Below are 23293 nucleotides of genomic sequence, written 5' to 3' on the forward strand. Positions count from 1 at the left end.
ACAGGGAGCCGAGGCCGCAGTGGCTCTGCTTTGTTAGTGGAAGGGTTTTTGAAAGGAATCTTAAACATTCTTCAATTGAAGGAACATCAAATTAGTGTATTTAAAAAGCAATATTCATAGCCCTGGCTGGTGTGGCTCAGTGGACTGAGGGCAGGCCTGCAAACCAAAGGGTCACAGGTTCAATTCCCAGTCAGGGCACATGCCTGGGTTGTGGGCCAGGTCCCCAGTAGGGGGCATGCGAGAGGCAACCGATCTATATTTTTTCTCTCCCTCTCTTTCTCCCGCCCCTACTCTAGCTCTAAAAATGAATAAAATCTTTTTTTTTAAAAAGCATTATTCATTCACCTACTCTACAGAGGCGGTTGAGAGCCTCCTCAGTGCAAAGCCTTGCACGAGTGCCTTCCTCCCCAAAGCACTGCAGTAACATGGATAACAGCCATCCTGCCCACCAACAGGTCCCGGTCTGCGAGGTACAATGCCCAGCTCAGCCCGAGAGTCAAAGGACGGGCAGCCTGAGACTTGATCAAAGACTGTAGCATGTATGCTGAATACCTACAGCCCTGAACTTGATCAAGTAAGGAAGGATATCAGGAGGAGGGGACATTTTATTCTACAGCAGACTGGTGCCAAACTGTTACAGTTTTTGCAGCTGAAAACCTATAAATATACTGTGTTGGAACCTCTGCTTTACCATGACAATTTTCCACAGAGAAGTATTCTAAGAGGATAATGATTCGTGCACTAGATCTGCAAATGGCTCACAAAATAGCATTTCAGGACCTAGGTTATATCTGTTTTGAGATACATAGTGCAAAAGGTTGGAAAGAAAGAACATTCTAGCCATAATAAATGCAGCCAAATGACTGCAAAGTGGTAGATAGCAGGAATGTCCCTGATGCGTCCCCTGATTTCTATTTTTCTTTGTCATTATAGTCTTACTGTTTTCTTTATGATGATACCCCCCACAACCGGGCGGCCTCCTGGACACACGGTGGGTCTATATTAATAGCGTCACCATGGTGACTATTCAAAGGCAGTTAATACTGCTAACCCAGTAGGTTTAAAACTGTCTTCTCTCACAGCCATAACAAGCACTGGCAGTGAGGAAAGCTGGTGATTTGTACTGTTAAACGCTTTGCCCTTTTCCCGACCGAGCACGCACCTTCACTGCTCCTAGGCAGACGGTCCACTCTACAGCTGCACTAATGGGAGCCTTGTCACAGACGCTATTTAAATTCAAATGACTTAGAAGGGACGGAAATTAAATCGCTCAGCCGCACTTCCCACATGTCAACTGCTCCGCAGCCACTCCTGTCTAAGGCTCTGGGCTCGGCCACCTAGCTAGATCCAAGAGCAGGAAGCGAGCTGATGGCAGACAGACCTGGAGGGGACAAAGGAGCCTATAGCAAGACATCTTCATAACCAAGGCAGGAACTACACATGTGAACCAAGTCTGTGCTAAAGGAAATGGGGAGATGAGGAGGCCGGGAAGTTAAAGGACCTGATGTTGCAAGACCTGCTAGAGTAAAATTGGGAGAATCACCGTCTCAGAAGGGGCCGGCTCTGTGCACTGTCAATTGGAAGAGCAAAGGGACAGGCTGCTCAAGAGGAGTGCAGACTCCTTCCACCTGGAGAGCAGAGTCTTGCAGGGTGACGGCAGGTCCTGCCGTGGAGGGGGGCCATGCCAGGTGCTCGAGAGACAGACAAGAAGACAAACAAGATGGTAGGTTGTGGATGCCAGGATATAGTGGGAATACAGTCAATAGCAAAAACTCAGTTTTGACTAGAGAACTCATTTACGTGGGGTAAGAGTGGTTATAGCTTTAAAAAAGTGGTAAAAAGATAAATATATCCTGCAGCACTAAAAGCAGAGCTCAACTTAGAGACAGGTTACCATGACCCACGTAATGATGCTAATGTGTCATCTAGACAAACTTGTCATCGTGTCCTTGAGCAAAGAAACTTCTCGGATTTTCAGGTGTCTGCTCTGTGAAGTATTACCATTAAATCTGTGTGAAAGCAACTGTAAACTGTAAATCACTCTACAGGTGAATTTCTAAGCATTATTTTGGGCAACAGAAACCACATGGGCTGAGACATGGAGGTGATGGTGACTGCGACGTACCTGGGACAGTGTGTAGAGTGTCCGTGTGGGTGAGGGAGCAGCATATAAGGACGGGAGAGGCCACAGAGGGTGCTGGGAACCGGACTGCCAAGGAAAGGTACCGGTGAAGAGAAACCTCAACTTTTCTTCTCTTTTCTGATGCCCACAAAAGGTGGGGTGAATATCAAAGGCACTGTTACTTGTTATGCCTTTAATTGGCAGGTAAAAAGACTAAATGCAAAACTATGATGAAAGTGCGTTCCCTAGCAACTTCTGAATGCACACGACTGCATTTCAGAAGTGCGTGTGCAAAGGCTGCGTGGCACACAGCGTGGACCACCTCTCTGAGCTTGTCCGACAAGCCCAGCCGTGTGGGCCAGACTGACCCTGAGGCCCTGTAACCACAGCCTGCAGGCTTAGAACTGCAAACACGGAAGACTGTCACCGCATCACCCAAGTCCACCGGGCAGCCCACTGCTCGGTAAAGCACGCTTCAGTCGGGAGGAGAAAACTCACTCTGGAAGTTCAAGGCCCTTCACGGGGCCCTGCGGTGTGCTGCAAATCCGCTCCAACTGCCAGGTCAAAGCAGAGCTCAGTGCAGCGGGTCTGCAATTATGTGTGCGGAAAAAACCCTGCGCGTCCCGTAATAGAATAAACACCGCTAAAGGGAAGAGAAGTCTTTACAGAATTTCTACGGCACAGTCTCAGGAAGAGCAGTATTTTGAACAAAATATTAAAGGGAACTTGAGTAAAAGCACAGAATGCCCTTCTGAGTCCAGTCTTGGGGCAAGCTGAAGAGCAGGGGCAGCTCGCCACAGATGCTAGCTGTAAACTGACCCACAGTGAGTTCTGTGCATCGGAGGGCTGTGCCCCAACAGCCCCAGGAAGACTGAAATCAACACCAGTTTTCCTGTGAAAAATGCTGGAGGGAGAAATCAAGCAATACAATCTTTACATGGTGTTGAATGAATTTTCCAGATTGGTGAAATTCAAAGCAGCAGATTACATCTACTTATTAATTCTCGGCGAAGCCAGGGCCATTCACGTGCCCTCTGTTGACCTGCACACAGAAGAATGAAGCATAAAAACAGCCCAATGCTTGCTGTGCCTACCGCGGCAATGCTAATGTAACCTGTGATCTTGTCTGGGGTGTTGACTGTGAACGCTCCAGCTTTGTGTAACAAGCTCCCTGGGCCAAATAAAATACTTGAATAGCATCATTCACCTTCCCAGCACTTTTCAAGTGGTGGCCACTTAGGGAAACAAAAGCCGGCAGGTTTAGGGTGCAGTCCCAGGTGAGCTGGCTGTGCTGGGTGGCGTCAGGTTTCAGGTGGGTCAAGGGCAATTGTATTGGAGAGGTTTTCTCAAAGCCACTGCCACTGAGAGCTGAGGAGCAGCTTTGAGACTCTGCTTCCAAATTCATCGCTAAGTGAGAAGGCAACATGCAAAAATGGCAGAAACTGTATCCCAAACAAAGATGTTGGTCTCCCTCCCCCACCCCTGTCCGGCTCCCACTCCCAGCCCCAACCAGAAAGACAAGGTTCCACAGATCTCTGGAGGTCTCTGGAGAGCACCGGCCTCTGGTCAGGCTGAGCATATATTAGCAGCCCATTAAGCCTGAATGAAGATTGTATCTTAAAACCAACTGCGGTGTTGTCTGCCTTGCTTGGTGTGAGCTGCGCTGACAGAGCACTCGGATTTCCAGGAGGCAGGGCTTTCACTAAAGGAGCCCTTTTGGTTTCACCCTACAAAGTCCCACTGCCTTGCCTGCTACTTCCTTACCATAGTCTTCACTTTGGACAGAAGCAACTTTGATCCAAACCCCTCCCCACTGCAAATGAGCAGGATTTGTCTTCCTATCGAGGCTGAATATCACAGGCCCGCAAAGGGGGTGAGTGAAAGAAGAGTGTCACCGGAGAATGACTATGTCTGAAATAGCCAGGACTCCCGGTTTAGAGAAGCGCTTCTACTCAGCCGCCCGTCAGAAGAACTGGAAGGCTGCAGTGTAGGGTGAGAATGGTAGAAGAGAAGGCAATCCTATAAAATCAGCTCAAGAAATGTTGACTGAAAACAGAGACACTTGGTGGCGTGTTGAGAGGAAACACAAGCACAGATATAACATGAACTAACGTCACCACATCTGGGTAGCTGGGGCCCGGAAGTGACGGGGAGTCCCTGTTCACATTCACGAATGGCGACGTCTCCACCTTCACACTGACGCAGTTCAGTGCTCCCACACGGTGAGAATCACACTTTGCAGCCAGCCCCGCACTCCCTCAGTCGAGGCACTGAACGTGACCTTGGTGTGCCTGCTGTTTAATAACTTCTCACGTACCCACGACAATCCTCAACACACACAGTCACACGCACACAATTCAGTGACTGCTGCCTCTACACAGGTTTACTTAAAATTAGATAACGGTCGAGATGAACATGTGTCAAAGAGTTAGGGACACTGGGGATGCACTAGTTCCTCGCCACTTATCTAAGAGTTTGCAACGAGTCTGACAACGAGCCTTTGCCTCCCCGAGGGACAGCAGAGTCAGTTATGGAAGCTCATGGGACACGTCCCTGCTTCCTCGTCTCCGCCCCTGCACACACACACACATGCAGGATCAGAAGAATGAAGGGAACTGTTTCAGAGGTGACGCAGACAGCCCACTCATTCATCCAGGAGGGATTAGAAGGCTCTGGAGCAGAGAGGACTGAAAATGCAAATCCTGAGAGTCTGATTCTCCGTCCTCTCTAATTACAATAGCACTAATTAGGAAACCACTGCCAGACATTGTTCTCAGCCACGCACACATTTACTTTGTTTAATCCCCATCAGGACGCCCTGAGACAGAAACTCCCACCCGCACCCCATTCTACAGAGGAGAAAATCGAGGTGCTGAGAGGCGGGGTAACCTGACCGTGGTCACAGCCACCAAGCAGCATCTCTGCTGGGCACCACAGAATCATTGCCAAACAGTCTCCTTCAGAACTCAGAAATATCCTGGCTTATTTTCTTAAATAAGCTTCTATTAAGTCACACAGGTTGGCTCCAGCGTGTTCTAATTAAACTGTAATTTTTTCCCAATGCAGTTGCCAAACTTGAGGTAAGGTTTTCAATAATTTGAATATAAAAATGTGTTTTTAAATGAGAATAGAATTCTAGGCATAGAATTTATCTGTTTTGTGATGTCAGATATTGTGTGGGAATCTTCCAGGGTCTCGGAGTCATCGCTGGGAAGCTGCTGGACCATAATCCCCCGACCAAGAAATAAGAACAATGAGACCCACATGTGTCTCAGCACCAAGACTCAAAGTCGGATTTAAAAAGTCCCTAACATAAGCCGTGCTACACAGAGCACTGGCCTTTTGCTCCGAGACAAGACCCTTCACCTCTTTAGGGCTGACCTGTGCAATGTGAGACAAAATTAACAACTCTAAGGATTCCTCCAAACCCCGCAATCCCGTGCTCCCATTTCTCACCCCAACACCCTTCTACACAGCGATGCACAAAATGCATGTGACATTTGACTACAGAGTCGTTTGAATTTCGGGGAAATGATAGTTAACTGCAAGATGCGGCCACCTTCCCATAATTAGGGATAAAGCACACAGTGTAATCTGACACACGTGCGCTACTGAATGTACAGGGATGCAGATCTGATACGCAAACAGGCAAATGAGGTGAGCGTGAGGGGTTCAGTGGTTGCCAGGGCCCCGGGTGGATGGAGAAAGGGATGGAGCATAGGGGACGTCTAGCCTGTGAAACTCTTCTGTGGGATATTATAGAGGAAGGTACTTACCACACCTTTGACAAGACCCATAGAGTGTACAACGCAAAGAATGAACTCGGATGTAAACTGTGGGCTTTAGTTAATAATAATATGCCATTGGTGACTCATCCATTGCAACAAACGCACTACAGTAATCCCAAATGTTAGTGGCATCAGAAACTGTGTGTTGTGACAAGAGGTTAAGTAAGGACCGTCTATACTTTCTGCTCAAATTTTCTGTAAATCTAAAACTGCTCTAAAAAAGTCTATTAATTTTTAAAATAAGTACCACAGAACAGCACACAATGATTTTGCTGAAGAAGAGTAATCATTAAGCATGAAATGAAAAATAAAGCCATTAGATTGTTTTTATTTTCAAGGCCAATTTAGCAATAGCTCTCAGGTATTATTATTGTTCTTTAAAACACAATGCTGCTAAAATATTCCACTGGGTCCTTCCTTTCTCCTCTTTTTTCTTCTACTTCAAAGCATACTTTTCCTACCAAAAAAACATTTGGCAAATTCTCTGGAAAATAAATTAATTTACCCATGCACTTTGCCACCTTCCAATAAACAAGTTTGTTTTCAACGGAAATCTGCTTTTTTGGCTTTTACAAAAACACACGGGACTTGCGCTTTTCAACAAGGAAGGAAACCAGAGGTGGAAGGTCACATCCTCGCTGCAGCGAGCACAGGGCCATGTGGCTGGCTGCTTGATGCTCCGCGGTGTTCAGGGACTACGTATGAAGAACCTCACCGGGAACAGGCTGTATAAAGAAACCAGGGAAAGTGCGGAAAATGTGCTAGTGCACAGGGCGAACAGACTCTGTAACACAGTCTTAGCTTGTACCTGTGTGTGTGTGTGTGTGTGTGTGCTTACATGTGAATCCACTGGCAAATGTTTACTAACTAGGGAGCTGTAAGGGGACAAGCCAAAGGGGTTGGACATGGTGCTTTCCATCTTTGAAAGAAAAAACAAATTCATTCGAAGCTTGTTCCTTATTCAAATGAGACTTACAGGGCCCTGTGTAGGACCCTAGAGCTTAACATCACTACAAGTGAAACAGAGAAGGAGCAAGGAATCCAAGAAAGCCTTATCTTCAGAGCCCCAAGAAGCTTCCTTGTGCTGAAATAAAAGGCCACGTTACAAGCAGGAAGAGTAACGGTAAGAAAAACAAGATTTTATGTCCTTTGTCACCCCTTCAATCCAAATGTGTAAGCTGTTGGAAGACTTGAGTCTCCTGAATGTAAGGCCCAGTGTGCTCACCAAGTGTCATCCAATCCACACAGCCCGTCCTTGTCCCACTGAGGAGCTCAGGCTGCGGGAAGGACGAAGAGGTGAGGCCGCACCTGCAGTCACATCCTGCCGGGACCGGGGACCGGCAGGGAACGGTCCTGGCGAATGCAGGGGAAGTTGCGAACACAACTCAGCTAGGAAAGTACAGGGCGCAGACCACCACCTGGAAAAGCCCCCCTGGGCGCAGTCATCTTCGGACACTTCCATCAGCCCAGCTGTGAAACACAGGACACGTCTCGACTGTCTGTTGCCCTCATACCTTAGCAACTCAGATCCGAAGTGCAGGCTGTGTGGCCCACTCCGGCCGAGCCCCTGTGAAACCTGACTTTGGGGGCAGTGCTGGGAAAAGCTTTGTCTGTATTAGCTATAAACACACAGGGTCATTTAAAGGAGCCTGCGGTTTGTACTCATCAAAACCTAGGTAAGCCTGTTCTCCAAATCATGTTTGTTTTCAAAGCTGGAATCAAATAACAAAATACAATAGGGGCTTGATACGCCTAATTAGTGTGCAAACATATTTTTAAGAAATTCATCTCTTCCATATAGAACCAAGGACCCTTTTCTACAGAATGACATCCAAAGCTCCTCTCCCCAAGTCTGTCCCCTCTTTGCCTCTGTAATTCTCTCCAGCTCCCCTTCAGGGGCCCCTCTTCAGAGGGAAAGCAGAGCAGGGTTGGACCAACGAGAGCACCGAGCAGAAGAGAAAGAGGTGTGCAAGACAAGGGCACAGGGAAGACAGCAGCCTTGAAGTCTCAGATTAACTCCTTTACTTAAAAGTAAAGTTTTGGGGTGAAGACTGGATAGCTCAGTGGGTTGGAGCATCATCCCAATACACCAAGGTTACAGGTTTGATCCCCAGCCAGAGCACAGACAAGAAGCAACCAAGGATGCACAAATAATTGGGACAACAAATCGATGTCTCTCTCTCTCTCTCTCAAAATCAATTAAAAAAAAAAAAGAAAGGAAAGGAAAGTTTGTGAAATGAAGTATTTAGTGTATTTCCCCAGGAAACGAAAGTAGACTAGTGAGGGTGTTGAAATCAGCAATGGGGAATGGGTACCACTGATGTGATTTCTAGCCCTTAGGTTTCAGAAGGAAGTGAACAGAGAGGAAAATGATGTCCTGTGAGAGCTGCAGCTTCTGGGACTTGGGCAGTGAGGACAGTCGCCCGGCAGACGCCCAGGCCTGCAGCTGAGTCCAGCGCTCTCCACGTGACCAGTACCCGCCCTCAGAAGAGAGCCACCCGCAGTGTAAGTGGCCTGGATTCTCCCAGGGTGCCGCTATTCATTCTGCCCCGCCCTTGCCATTAAGATTCTCCATACACACCCTGTCCTTCATCCGTTCATTCAAAGGGCTCTGGCTGAGCGCTAACATTTATAAAAGCCGAATGCTTTTAGACTTGCACCGGATGCAGCCACAACTTTGCTGGAACTTTTGTTTTCAATGTCCTTGTGCTGGAAATACATTTAAAAAACCATGCAATACTCCATTGTGTCTTAATAAAAACCATAAAATATATAGATACTCTGCTCAAAGATGATTTTATTTGCACGACAGTGGGTCATTCCTAACCCCATGCCAGGGGTTATTCCTAACAGGACTCACTGATAGTAACATCAACAACAATCCTGAATGTGAAATTCTAAAATTGATCGTAAATACATCTTCACGTGCAAACTGTAGTACCTTATCAATGACCTTTTACGTTTGTCTTTGAAATCTTTGTTTGGAAAACTGGTACTTTACATATTTTTTTAAAAATGACATGGGACGTGTTGAAGATGTGTCTGCGATACAAACTGCTTGGGCAGGTAACAGCAAATGGGGAAAGTGTCTCTGCAGAACCTTCTGTAATTTAAGATGCCAGAATTCATACATGTTCATGTGGTCTACGAAATAAGGCAACTACGCCCTCGGTACACCCTCTGCACAGGCTGAACTGGTCGCTGTGGACGTGCAAACCTCTTGGCTAGACAGATGCTTCTGCTGCTCCTCTCTTTGCTCCTGGGAAAGACACGTACAAATGTCTCTTCACAGCCTCCCTCTCTGTACCAGAAATCCCACTGGGACTCCGATGTCAGGCTGACCACCTGGCTCACACTGTGGTTTTCTCTCCCTTGTAACATATTTTGTCCACAGAGAAAAAAGGGGAGCAGACCACTGCCCCTCCAAAGAGCCTGCCCCTGGAGCTGTGGGCTGAAACAGCCCTGAGCTGCTCTGAGTCACTCCGCTGGATGCTGGACACGGCCCTGGGGGACAGGCTGGAGCGAGGATGGAGGCTGAGCACCTCCAGCAAAACGGCGGCTCCCACACCCCTGACAACACCCCGCCTTCACAAGAGGTTGGCCCCACATTTCAGAGCCTTGCCTGAGGGCTCGCGCACGAGAACCAGGAAAATAGGGATTAAAGAGCAGAGCAAGGGGGCTTCTGAGGGGTTCCCTGGGGATATCAGCTAGGGCTGTGACTAACCTTGTGTGCCTCTGACCCACCACATCCCGACCTCGGGCACAGACCCTGCTTTTGTGGGCCTCAGGTTCCACACTGTAAAATAATGGTTTGGACTAGAATCTCCAAAGACAGTGTACAGCTCTAATAACACGTACAGTCCATAACCTAAAATTCGGAGACAACGCTCCTTATAATACAGGAGAAAATAAAAAGATAGAGCAGTTCCTTCGTCTTTGTTTCTGGGCTCGTTTTGCATTTGCTGATACTTCCACTCGGCTTATTCTTACTTTTTGTGGTCTGACACGCTCTCTTCCGTTCTTCGAACCCTTAGCCAAAGTTTCCTTCCTTGACAGAGAAAATTAGTCACTCCCTTCTCTGTGCAGTGATGGCAGATATGTCTGTCGATAGTTATCACAAGCAGTTGGGTCCGCAGTCATTCGATATTGTCATCTTTGGGCCCACAGGGCAATCGCCAGTGCTGGCACGGTGGCAGTGGGCGCTCACTGCCCCTGGAAGGAGTGGATGTCGCCTAACTGTCCTCTCCGACTACTAACGCACTAACAAGGCCACGTCAGTGGAAACATAGTGCGTGCCTAACAGTTAACACCCATCTCGAAAAGATCATAAAACGTGGAACCAGATGGTTGCATAAGAGACTTCACGTCGTAGATACAACAGTTCCCAAAGTCAGGTCGGGGATGAGATAATGCTATCACCACTGAGCCTTTAGGTACTAAAAGTACTCCAGGCCTTCCAACCCAAAGCAACGCACTTCAACACAGTTTACCCAGCGAGGAGAAGTTTACTCTCAAAAACACGGCACATGACCCAAGAAGTGATGTAGCGTCTTCCTCACTTCATCCCAAAACGAGCTCCACAGAACCTAAAAACGTGGCTTTGCCGTGTGTCTTGTTTTCAGCAAGGCCCATCTTACTGCAGCTGGGCCTCCTCTGATGTGGTCCAATTCGAGATTTGCAGAAAGCTTACAAAGGGTCATGGGCAAAGAGAGGTCATTAAAAGGGTCAGCTGAAGAATTAACATCACTCCCGACTCCACCGTACATGCTAATGAGATTTTGGAACTGGATGAATCAATGAAATTTTCAGCTAATCCCAAACCACACTGTGAGCATTCATTGCAATTAAAAGAATTACTAAGCATTCTCCAGAACAGAGGTTCCGAACCAACCGGAGAATGGTCTGATTCAGCTCCGTCCAGCCCCTGGTGGAGGGACAGATGAGCAGGGAAATGACTGGGAGGCTCAGAAGATGACCTGTTGCTCAGGCCATCATCAGTCCTCCTGGTCACTCAGCATCACCTTGCTGTCTACGACAGAAACAGCCTGCTTAGTGGTCCTTCACTCTGCTTTGTCCCTTTCAGATCCACCCACACAGTGCTTCCTGGGTGACATTTAAAAAGTGACGTGACCAGGTCGACTCTCTGCCTAAAATTCCCTGATGGCTCCCATGCTGCTTCTAGGGTAAAACCCAGACTCCTCCGCATGGGCCCTAGGCCCTGCACCGTGTTCCCTCCAGACGTCTCTGCCAGCACTCTTCCTTTGTCCATGCCATCTGAACCATGTGGAGCTCCCCGAGGGCCACCACCCTCGCATCTCCACTCCCAGCTGTGGTCCATCTGGAACATGCCTGCAGCCCCCTGCTCCCGGGGCCACGCAGGGTTAGAGGGCAGGCTCGGAGGGGCGCCACTGGGCCGCGCCACTTGCGCTGGGTGAGTCTGCCCAACCCCAAGCTAAAGTACCAACAGGCCTCCTTTCAGAGACCAGCTGAAGTCCTGCTCTCCGAGATCTCTCACTAGTGAAAAAGATGACACTTTGAGTTCCATCTGCCAGAGCAACTGTCTGCAAGCCCACTTGAATGAGTAATAATAAGGGTTATTTATCTGGATCCTGTCAAGTGCCAATGCTGAGCTGTAGTTACCCCTGTGTTTTTCTCCCCCAGTCGTTGATGCATATCTGATATCACTGACCAAGTTTCTCTTCGTCATGGAGATCCCCCCGGTGCCCGGCAACATGCCTGGCCATGTGGCAGGTGCACAGTGGTCACTTGATCCCTTTTCACTTGATGAGAAAATGAACCAGTGGCCAGAACCACAAAAACCCAACCTTCTCTTCGTACGTACCTACTAGAAGAACCTAGACATCCCTCGTGAAGAGAAATATACTAATTCTTCCCGAGATCTGAAAAGAGCTGCAAATCAACCCCTTTCAAAGAGCAGCCCCACGGAAGCCTTGTGATTCAAAACGTGGGTTTCTGCAGCACCGTCTTCACACAAAGTTAGAGCCCCCCACTCGCTCTCCTTCCCCTCTGGGCAGCCTGCGAAGTACTGGCACTCACCCCAAACTACAAGTAGGGACTTGGGGTCCTTCTTAAGGACGACCTTTGATAATCAAAGGGTGGGAAACTGTGGCCCTGATCTTCTCCACAGCTTTCTGAGTCCCTAAACATGTGGGTGTAATCGTGTCCCTTCCTGACCACGTGACGTGACCTCCATGTACCAGTCCCAGGCCTCTGCCCTTGCTGCTGTCTCAGCTTCAAAAGGCTGGGATCCAAACCTTAGGGCCGTGTAAAAATAAATACTTAAATGTTTTTTTTTTTTTAAGACAGGAAACAAAAGTTTAAGGAATTTTTGATGCACCATCATTTTTCTGTTAACTTTTAGGATCTCTCTGTGTTTGTTTTAACCAAAATCTGCCATAGCTGCTAGGTGAAGAGACTGGGGTGGAGGCCGGGTGTCCCCACACCCTGCTCCCTTCCCTCCAGAGTGCACATTCAGATGAGAATTTCGGACTTCCTGGAACTTAAAGGGTGAACTCAACACTGGATGTGGCCAACAGCACATGGATGTGAGTGCACTTGCCAGTTCGGGGCTGAACAGAAAAGTCTCCCATTGAACCTCCTGCCCTCTCTCCTCTCATTTACATGTGGGAAATTCTGAGGCCTGGACGGTTGGGGAGGGGGACAGCGGCACCACTAGATAAAAGAGGTCAGTCCCCTCCCCATGAGCCTGGGCACCCTCCCCACGCTCACCCTGTCCTGTCACTTATGGGGAAATAAATGTGATTGTGTGAGCCAATGAGAGGTAGCAGTTGTTTTTTGCAACAATTAGTCTGTCCTGAAAAAGTGACTAATTCTTAGAGAAAGACCTTGGCATCCCATTCGGGTGCTCTCAGTCTCAGCTGCATATGGGATGCACATACGGAGCTCTTTAGAAAGGCCAGTGTGGGGGCTGTACGCTGCAGCAACCGAAGCTGTATTCCTATGGGAGGGCCAAACAGCATGATTCTGCAAAGCTCTCTAGGGGACTCTGACCCACACTAAAGGCAGAAACCACTGCCAATCATGGAGCTGAATTTACGTTCAATCAGTGCAAAGGTGGGGTCTTAATCCAGTATTTTCTCTACTTCACCGTGGTTCACGTAAAGTCTAAAACTATCAGTGGAAGGTAGAAATGCACGTTTAAAATCTGGAACCCTTATAGCAGAAAAGAAAAAAAAAAGAAAGAAAGAAATTCTAATAAATATTTTACAATGGCTACCAACGAATTTGTCCTTCAATCTCAGGCAAAGGTTAGCCTTCCCTAAGTCAAAATAAATAACCATTTGATCAGAATCCAGGGTTTGAAAGCAACTTAGTTTCCACCAAGGAACCACTGCCACAGCCTTGCAAAAAACGAGCGCTAGTTTCAGGAGGTGTAAGTTTACAAACATTGTAGCTGCCTCAGTGCTATTTCAATTCCGTGAACTGATGGTTCGCTGTCCAGCAGCCACGAATCTGTGCTGCTGCAAATTTAATCACAATGCAGCCTAAGAGGCTATTTAAACGCAATCTTTCCAGATGCTGTGGGAGAAGCAAAAATGATCAGGTCAGCTGAGTCAATTATTCCGTTCTTAAGTTTGGCACTCTAATTCTAAACCATAATCGAGGCAAGTGTCAACCCTTTTAAACTTAATTTGTGGGACTCCTGAATTTGTAGTGGGCCTTCCAGATCGGGAACCACGCCAGAAGTCCCCACGGAGGGACAGGGGGCAGAAAAGGGGTCTTACCCAGTCCATGCTCCTGAACAAAACCAGGAAGGATAAACTACTTAACCTCCAACAATGAAGGCGCAGGACATAGCTGTGTTCTGTTTGCATTATACCGATTCACCAGTAAATAACAATAGTGATAACCACCAGTAGAGACAGTAACGCTAACGGAGTTACCTGCTTCGTGCCCTGTGAATTGTACAAGAGGCTCCTCTGTAGTCCACTCTACTGACTGCCATATGATTCACCTTTTGTCCTAACTGCAATTAGCAGGGTTATTATTTCACCCAGTAACAAAATTTGGAACAGCTAATTTGGAGCATCTACGAAACCTGAGTACTGAGTAAGATAATTTACATATCATGAACGCATGCAACAAACTTTCGAACTGAAATATAAAACCCCCAACACCTTGGAGGCCTCAGCCAGGTTACTCCCCCTGCCGAGGTGGTCGGGACGCTAACACCGGCAGGATGCGCACCTCAGACCCTGGACGATTTATTTAGCTCCCTTCCTGAGACAGGCCGTGTTTTCATCCTCCACGTGCCGAAGCTCAGTTTCTGCTGACTGCATTATCTAGTAAACGTGAGATGTCTCCTCCTAAATAAACTCAAGTCCTCAATGTCAGCGAGCATGGAATGGATTTGATGGGATGCTAATAATTATGTCGCCGAACTGTACTGGGTCCAATCAAAACAGGCGTTTGGACAGGATGTTGAAAATGGGATTTTTCAAATTTGAAATAACATATATAAAATATGTATGTTGGCAATAGCAACCGTGATGGGACCTCTGAAGAGCCTGCTGTGCATGTCACTCGCCACAGGTGAGGGGCCCTACAGCTCTGTCGCTCAGCGTGCCAGCTCCGAGGGCACCGGGTGTGATTCTCGTCTGTGAGTACTTCTTGGTCCGGAGAGCATTATGCAAAGTGAAGTAAGCCAGTCAGAGCAAGACAAATACCATGTGATTCCACTCATATGTGGAATCTAATGAGCAAACTGAACTAATGGGCAAAACAGAGACAGACTCGTCAATGGAGAATAGATGACAGCTCTGGAGAGGGGGTTGAAGGAATCAAGCAAAAAAAAAAAACAGAGAGAAAGAACTCATGGGTATGGACAACAGTGTGGTAATTATGGGGGGAGGGAGTAGGTGGGGGTGGAAGAGGGTATAGGAGGGGGGAAAGGGTAATGGAAAAAATACAATAAAAATGAACAAAAAATAAAGAAAATAAATGTATTACATTTTTAATACAAAGTAAAACAGAACATTATTTAATGCTTAATGGCTGAAAAAACAGAAGGGTTTTCATTAGAGATTGCCTATGTCTAACACTTAAAGACTTCGCATATCCTGTGGAATGGAGGAAATGGAAGAAAAAAAGAAAGGAGGGGTTAGATAACCTAAGGGAGTTGGGGTTACAAAGAGGGTTTGGAGCAGGAGTGGGAAAAAGTGTTACCTAGAAGAAATTCTCTTTAGTCTACTAAAAACTGGGCAAAATAATTTTTATCATATATTTAAAAAATAAAAATAATAGGACTAAAGAGAAATGGCCTGACACTCAAAATTAACCAAACATAATATTCAATCACACCTGCTTCAGATTTTGTTTGTTTTATTGGCATATAATGTGTTACACACTAAAATTCACTACTTATAGTTCTGCGAGTTCCGGAAAATCCATACAGATTCAACTTGCCGAAATTCCCTTATTGATGTTTACGTCAATATTCATGAGATCTGTCAATCTTCCGTTATTTCCCTGTAAGCTCTGTCTGGTTTTGGTATCAGGGTAATGCTAGCTGCATAAAATAAGGTGGGAAGTGTTTCTTCCTTTTCTCTTCTGTGGAAGGTTCTGCAATAGAATTGCAGTGATACATTGCTTAAACATCAGGTCAGACTCACCATAAAGCCATTTGTGCCTGAAGTGTTCATGGTTGCAAACCTTACAACTACTAATGAAATTTATGACATATATAGGATCACTCAGGTTACCTATTCTTTTCTCTCTCTCTCTCTCCCTCTCTCTTTCTCTCTCTCTCTCTCACACACACACCTGCACTTGAAATTTTCTCACTGCCAGACTGAAACATTACTTGACATGGTTGAGACATCAATGTTCCTTTTCCATGAAATTCTTGTTTTTCTATTTTGCTCATATTCTATTGTCATTGTTCATTTTCTTAATGACTTATATGTTATTCATGTATTTTTAAAGTGTATACGTTTATAATCTGGCCTGTGTTTCTCCATGTTTTTATTTTCTCATAAAGCCACTTCAAATTTCGGTATGGTCAAATTTGTCGAGCTTTTCTTGCATTATTATTACTTTTTCTCCATGTTTTAAAAATCTTTCCCATGGTCATAAAGATACTCTCCAGTATTTTTCTTTATAATTTTAAGATTGTTTTTCACAATTAGATCCTTATTAGGCCCTTCTTATTAGATCTTTCTAGAATTTGGTTTCATGTGTGGAGTGAGGTATTAAAACAATTCATTTTGATTCAGATGAAAAGTATTCATTTTCTATATGCAAATTTGTTGTCCTAACACCACTTACTGAATAGTCTTACATTGGTTAGGAAAGTCCCCTTCTATTTGACGTCCAGGTCACCTAGAAATCTGAATCTGTTTTGGTCATTTATTGGGTTCCATGCATCTCTGGTGTATTTAGGGCTCAAATCAGTTATAGATATTGTAGTTTAAGAAATAAATCTAGATATCTGAGAGGCTTAATCCACCACCACTGTCCCCCCTATTTTTCAGAATTATGTCAACAATTTCTAGAACATCTGTCATTTTTTCATGTAGTTTTAGAATCAGTTTGTCAATTCCGTGAAAATCTTGTTGGAACTAACTGTGGAATTACATGAATGAAAACTGGACTATTTCCGATGAGATTTGACATTCACTAAGCAGATACAGCTCATCGTGTACTCATATTTATACTCTGCCATTAAAACCGCATACATTTTGGTACATTTAGACTTTCGCAATTGTTCGTTGGAATTCCAACGACACATGAGTCTGCATGGTTGACATATGGGAGTGCGCTTGGCTGTCCCCGTTGACGCCAAGCGTCCTTGCTGGTCTCATATTATTTTTAATTGTTTGCAGGATCCCTTTAGTCTAATACGTAAACAAGTAGGTCATCTTGATTAATGACACAAATTCATCTCCTTCTTTCCACTTACAATTTTCTCTTTTCTAATTGCACTGGTCCGGCCATCGAAGACAGGGCGGAATATTCCTAACCCTGAGAGTAAGCGCCTTGGTCCTGTCGTTACTAACTAACGTTTGCCCGAGGAATGGGTAAGGCAGACGGCTTGACAAGTTCTGATTTTTAAGACTATCCCTAAACGCCTATGGAGTCATGTTTTGCTCTTAGTCCTGTTTTATTCCTAATAATATTTTCTATCTGTAAAAGCCATAGCTAGTCCATTTATTCCTAAAAAAAAATGCATGGCTATCCTGTGCATTGGTTTGGGGGGAAAAAGCACTAATTTGAAGTTTATCTTATACTCACAAACCTAGAGTTTTCTGTATGATATACTTAAGAAGAAATTAATAAAAACTTACTTAAGACAAACTTTCGTGATTAATGTGTGTGGGGGTACACGTGTGTGTTTATGTGTATGGAGTTCTGTCTTTTGGTTCCACTCTTCATGTTAAACTATTTTACACGCATCCCCTTATTTATTCATGCCCACAGAAACAGGTGATGTATAGTATTATTATCTTGCCTACAAATAACAAATAAAGTAAAATAACAGGGAATTTACAGAACTTTTTTCAAAGCAGTGAATCTAGGAATTGAAAACAGTTCTTTTAATCAAAAACTACAATGAAAGTGCCAGGAGTTTGCCGGGGGGACTGATTTGTGTGAGTAGCTTAGAAATTAATATACTGGAGAACATAAAATTCTGGTCAAGTTGATATATATAATAAAGTTGTATAACTATTTTTCCACAATTAAGCTGTCTGGGAGAGCTTTATAATTCTGTACCTCCCAAACATTCTCTCTGTAGAGAGAAAATACAATTATCTGTGACTTGAAATAAAAGGAGAAAAAAAATCCTCTTCCATCCACATTTTATTTAGCACTAGAATTTAATACAAAATACAGATTACCTCCCCAAATCTTCTTTTCTCTATAAAAGTAAAGTAACCGTAGCTCTCAAGACAACATAGCTGCCCGCAGAATGTCCTGGATCTTTGTTGAAAACCAACGTTAACAACTTCACCGCACCTCTCCTTGCTATCGCTGGGTGTGTTTAGCTTTGTAACCTAAGCGATGGCGCCCAACAATCTGCCAAATGATCATTTTTTCAATTAAAAGATTAAGCCCACTGAAAGTCTACTTATAAAAACTTGAAGGAAAAAAAAAGGACTGCAAATAATTTCTAGCTTAGTTCAGAAACGCACATTAGGAAAGAATGCTTAGTGAACTCCATGAAGCTGTTCTTCAGTGAAAGCATGTATTCATTTTCCCTCGGACAGCAAACTTTTGTAGCTATATATTCAAAGAGTGAAGAAAGCTCATTGAGATGCCTAAGAGATAGTGCGCGGGGCGTGTTGCTATGGCTCCAGTGGCCAGCCTGCAGCCTGCCAGCACCCACTGCAGTCACTGAGGGGAAAGGGCCCTTGCAGTCCTGAGCTTTTCTTCTGCAGATGCTTTGATCAACTTTTCGGACAGCGACAGCGGAGAGCAGCAACTGCGGCCAGGAGCCCAACAGCCCAAGGTGCCGGCCAGTGGACCTGCAGGCTCCGCGCTCCCCTTGGTTGTCTGCCAATGATCAAAGACTCAATGCTTTTTCACACTAAACAGCCCATAAATAAACAATGAGCTACAGCCTCCGGACAGAAGAAGAAGGCCAGGGACAAAGAAAACAGAAGGGCTCAGCGTGAGGAGAGCAACTCAGCTACTCAGCCTGAATTGTGAATATTTCCAATTTGTTTGCTTGCTCTGGACGACTCCTTCCTCTCTTTGTTTGGAATACCCACGTGGGCTGCTTGGTATTCTAAAAGATAAAAAGATAGTTTTTCTTCTCATTATCTCTCCTATTTCCTTCCTTTCAGCTACATCTGTAATGAACTCTGCTAAGTTCCCTATCGCTCCCTATCTGAAGCACTACCACTGTATGATCATGTAATAAAACTGTTTTCTCCATCCTTACACCAAGCCTTCCTCCACCTCTGCTGCAATAATGCAGACTCTTTGGGACCACAACGGCCAAGGGAGTCAAGAAAATTTGCAAAGAGCGGTTGTAACTACCAGCCATGACCAAGCAGACAGGAAGCAATGGTAGGCCGGCGTAGGAGGAAAGCAAGTGGGGCAGGTTCTAAGGGCTCCGTGAGGATGATGAGAAGACTCAGAGTTGGTGGCAGAGCAGAGGAACTGAAGTCCAAGATCCTGTGACTAGCAGAACCCGACTTCACTCACCCCCAGGGCACCATGCACAAATTGGGTTCTACTGCTTGGAACCCCTTGGTGTACAAGTAATATGATGGGAATAGTGCCTTTTGGGGTCCCGCCATCTAGGTGGTGGTGTCAGTGTGAGTGGTTTTAATTTACATATTCAGAGGAAAAGGGGAAGGGGATGAAAAAGTACAAAAATTTACATATTCAGAAAATCCCACTGAATGACAAAATCCAGGCGTGAGTTAGTCACAAAAGCCAAGGGCAAGGTAGAGTAGTGGAGGTGGGAATAACAAGCCGAGGGGGTTGCCACGTGGGCTGAAAATGTTTGCAAGATCTAGGGAACAGACTAAGAGAACATGAGTTGAGAGAGTGTTCTGTAAATAACAGGCAGTGAGCAGGAAGTGAGTCCATCCCAGAGGTCAGTCAGAAAGCCGATTTGACAAGCAGGCTGAACATCCGAGGCACCCTTCTGTTAGGAGGGGACCCAGCTCCCATCCAGAGGTCACGGGAGTGGGAAACTTAGGGTATGGAGGGCAGGTACTTCAGACAGGGCCCTGAGCATGCGCCCCCACCTCCATGGTAGAGCCCCGGCTCTCCTGGGGCCACGGCCACACTACCTCCACCCCACTGCCTGACAAAGTCAAAGTTCCTCACCCAGAAAACCTCCCTGATGACCGAGGCCTCCGTGGATCCCTTCCCTTCTGGACCCATAGTTTTGGCAATCATTTTATTTACACTAGATCTCCATGATCAAATCTTATAAAATTCTCAAACAGCTTTCTGGGCATGAATTTTGTATACAATTAAAACCTTTCTGCAGCAAAAATTGAAAGAAGGGTGGGCACAAGACTGACGCTTAAGAAATACTTGTTCAATAATCAACAAAAGAAAAAAGCAAACAAAATATAACCAGAGACATTGAAGTTAAGAACAATCTAACAATAGCCAGAGGGGAGTGGGGAGGGGACTGTGGGGAGAGGGATTACAGGAACTACTATAAAGGACACATGGACAAAATCAAGGGGGAGAGTGGAGGTGGGGGAGGGAGGTGGGTTTGGCTGGGGGGCGGTGGAGGGATGGGGATAAAATGCAGCCAACTGTAATTGAATAACAATAAAAATTTTTAAAAAAGAAATACTTGTTCAGTTAAATTGATACTGAAATTGATTTTTAATTTAGGTTTCTATTTTCTTAAAGCTTTTCAGCTTTAGTGAGGTGTAATTGACAAATAAAATTGTATATATTTAAAGTAGGCGGCATGATCATATGACCCGTGTGTACACTTTGAAATGATACAATTAACACGTCCATCACCTTACATAGTTACTTTTTTTTATGGTGAGAATGCCTACGACCAACTGTCCTGGAAAATAAGAAGCCTACAACACAGAGTGCTCACTTACCAGGAATGGGGTGGAGCCCCAGGACAGCGATCCTGTCATAACGACAATTTTAATATGATGCAATAAATTACATGAGTTTTCACTGGTATTCCTAAAAAAATTTTTACCTCTCGTGAGATGAGAGGACACTTTACATCTCAGCTTGCTTAAACCAGGATGCATTTATCATGTTATGTAAATGAAAGTCCATTAAGGTAATTGCTGTGAAATGAGTGAAACTAATTAATAACACTAATTTTTCTAGTGGTCTCGACTTCATCTCGACTAAGAAACCAATTACTTACGAACTGTGCACTTACATTAATAGCTGCGCTGGCTTTTTCCTCTCCAGAGACTTGTCACTGTGAGTTTATTTTCTCATACATACAGTGACTAACAAACAAAATTGCATTCTTCTCTGTAAATCTTTCTTTAGAAGGGCAGGAGTGTGAGAACAGTGACAGCAGTGGGTAGTCTTGTGACACCTTTCATACATCTAGTACGTCCGCGTTGTGGATTTTTGTCCTTCCTGTACTACTTAGTAGGAAACCTGAAACAGGAATGCAGACAACTCCCTCAGCACTCAGTGTTCACTCTCTGCACTTAACTGACTTTGCAAGCACTCACCGAGCACTTCAAATGGTGCGTGGCACGCATTAAACACTACAGAGGTGTTCGCGACACACACAAAGGCACTTTGCATTTCACTAGTACATACCCCGTGCTTTGGAGAACACGAAGCTGGTCAAATCCTGGGAGTTTTTCATGCTGGAAATATATTTAAGCTGAGCTAATGTAGGCTCAGATAGAGGCTTGCACTTCCATGGAGAAATAGACAGGGCATGCCAAGGAGTAAATACAGGACGATCAAATAGTTGCAGGGAAGAAAAGGTGGGTAGATAACATTAATTTGTGGGCTCTTTTGTTTGTTTTGTCCTGTTGGGTTGTTGGTTCGGGTATAAAACGCATGAGAGGGCAGCAGGAAATGAAGTCAGAGAAGACATAAAGAATGGCCAAGCTGTCTGGAATGGGTGCACTGACCATCACACATGGTGCTTTGGGAGGAGGCTGGAAAAGGAAGGACCACTGTAGTGTAGGCAGGGGGGTGGGGAGGTGAGGAACTGCCCTCAGGGATGACAAACCACAGGGACATCATGTGATGTCATCAGACAAAACAAAGAGGTGGGAGAGGGCACGGAGAGCAGGGAGACAGGACCAGTCAGTGCTGGAAGGGGGAACTTGGCTTTGAACACACTGAGGTCGCAGGACCAGAGGGACGCTGGGTCGAGGCAGCAGAGTGCGACCACACAGATCAGGGCTTTATGGGCAGCAGATGAGACCCGACCCCAAGAGGCTGCGTGTCACTAGCACTTTTCAGGGGGAGAGTGTCAGGAAACTGGAGGCAGCCCACCCACTCCAGTGACGGGTGAGCAAAAGAGACCCGTGGTTGGTGAGATGGTGAGACGCCCCGGTGGCCCCAGGATGTACGTAGCCCTCCGGGACGTCCTTCAGAGCTAGGAACTGGATTGGACATTAAAGGCCATGTGGCGGTAGCGATACCAGGAAAGGGTGGTGGCCCTCCGGGGTGCTCAGCTGGCTTGCTGAGGCCAGCAGCCTGGGCTGCATGTCCACACCCGAGTCCACTCTGAGGCCCAGACCCTCTGAAGGCGGATCTCAGTACTGGGGCCCCGGAGTTAGCACGTAACATATTTTCTAAGTCATTCTAATTAGAATAATAAACTTAAGTTTCTAGAACAAGAAGTTTTATAGACATGGCAAGAGACGTTTCTTTGGCTATTATATATATATTTTTGTATGTCTTACACATTGTAGAGTAAGTAGCGACTATTTTGACAAGTTACATGAACAAACTAAGGAAGAACTTGTTTTAACCACAGGTCATATTACCTTCTGGACGCCCCAGGAGTTATTCCGGTTACACTGGTGACATGGGTCAGTGCTTGGTTCTTGTGCGGGTGTGGTTTGCTTTGCTGTGTTATGAGGACTGCACAGAGAGTAGAGGGCTCGCATGGTCCTCACTTCCTCATCTCTTGCCAGCCAGGTGGAAACAGAATGCCCTCAAATCAGGAGGTTGACACAGTCATCACTGAATTCTTTGTAAGGCCTCTCAGTTTCTAGGTTGACACTATTCCATCCTTGAGTGTAAGCCCAGATCGTTTGCCCAATTTCCTTTGTTTTTCACTGGTCTAGGAGAAAGACCTATATTTTTGTAGACATAAATGGCAACTCTGACCCTTTCCAGTTAATGATAGTAAAAGGAGATTTGCATTTAAAGTTTTGTTAAGCTGAATCTTACATAGTTAGCTTAGAAACATAGCTTCCAAAAAAAGTATAGTTAACCCTACACTTCCTTTTAGTTGACACTATACCAGTTCAAAATCTGTATTTTGTACAGTGAACACATGCTTGAAAAAATAAAGCCAGCTTCTGACCAGTTCACTACAAAGCTTTTAGTGTATTGTGATAAAGGAAGAGTGAAGAAAGGATTTACGTTAACTGACCTACATTACATTTTATGGTAAAAACTCAATTCCAAGTAAATAATCCGTAACTTAAAATAGCCTTAGAAACTTCGGGTCTAAGTTGAAATAAGAAAGATTAGCTCATTGTATTTGACATTATTTTGAGTAGGGTTTTCCCAGCATTCTATGAACACATTTCCACGCAGGCATGCATTTCCACACTTGAATGTTTTGTTATGAAATTTTACTGTGACTCTCTAGATTTCTCCATATTTCTAATTGCAGGCTCAGTCTTTTATCATATGTGGTTCAGAAAACTTCTGTCAACTTTTCAGTTGTAAACCTGAT

General features: G+C 45.3%; 1 protein-coding gene and 1 long non-coding RNA gene across 3 annotated transcripts in view; both read right to left on the bottom strand.

The window, feature by feature from the left end:
* The window catches only part of GPM6A (glycoprotein M6A), a 205809-nt gene that overhangs the window by 160889 nt on the left and 21627 nt on the right, over positions 1-23293 (bottom strand). The gene's annotated exons all lie outside the window — the stretch shown is intronic.
* LOC123479953 (uncharacterized) lies at positions 18374-22668 on the bottom strand. Its single transcript, XR_006655787.2, has 3 exons — positions 22371-22668; positions 20783-21012; positions 18374-18679 (listed from the first exon to the last, which is right to left on the bottom strand). It is a non-coding gene; the product is annotated as an uncharacterized lncRNA (long non-coding RNA).

The sequence above is a fragment of the Desmodus rotundus genome, chromosome 13 (genome assembly GCF_022682495.2).
Source record: "Desmodus rotundus isolate HL8 chromosome 13, HLdesRot8A.1, whole genome shotgun sequence".
Lineage (NCBI taxonomy): Eukaryota > Metazoa > Chordata > Mammalia > Chiroptera > Phyllostomidae > Desmodus > Desmodus rotundus.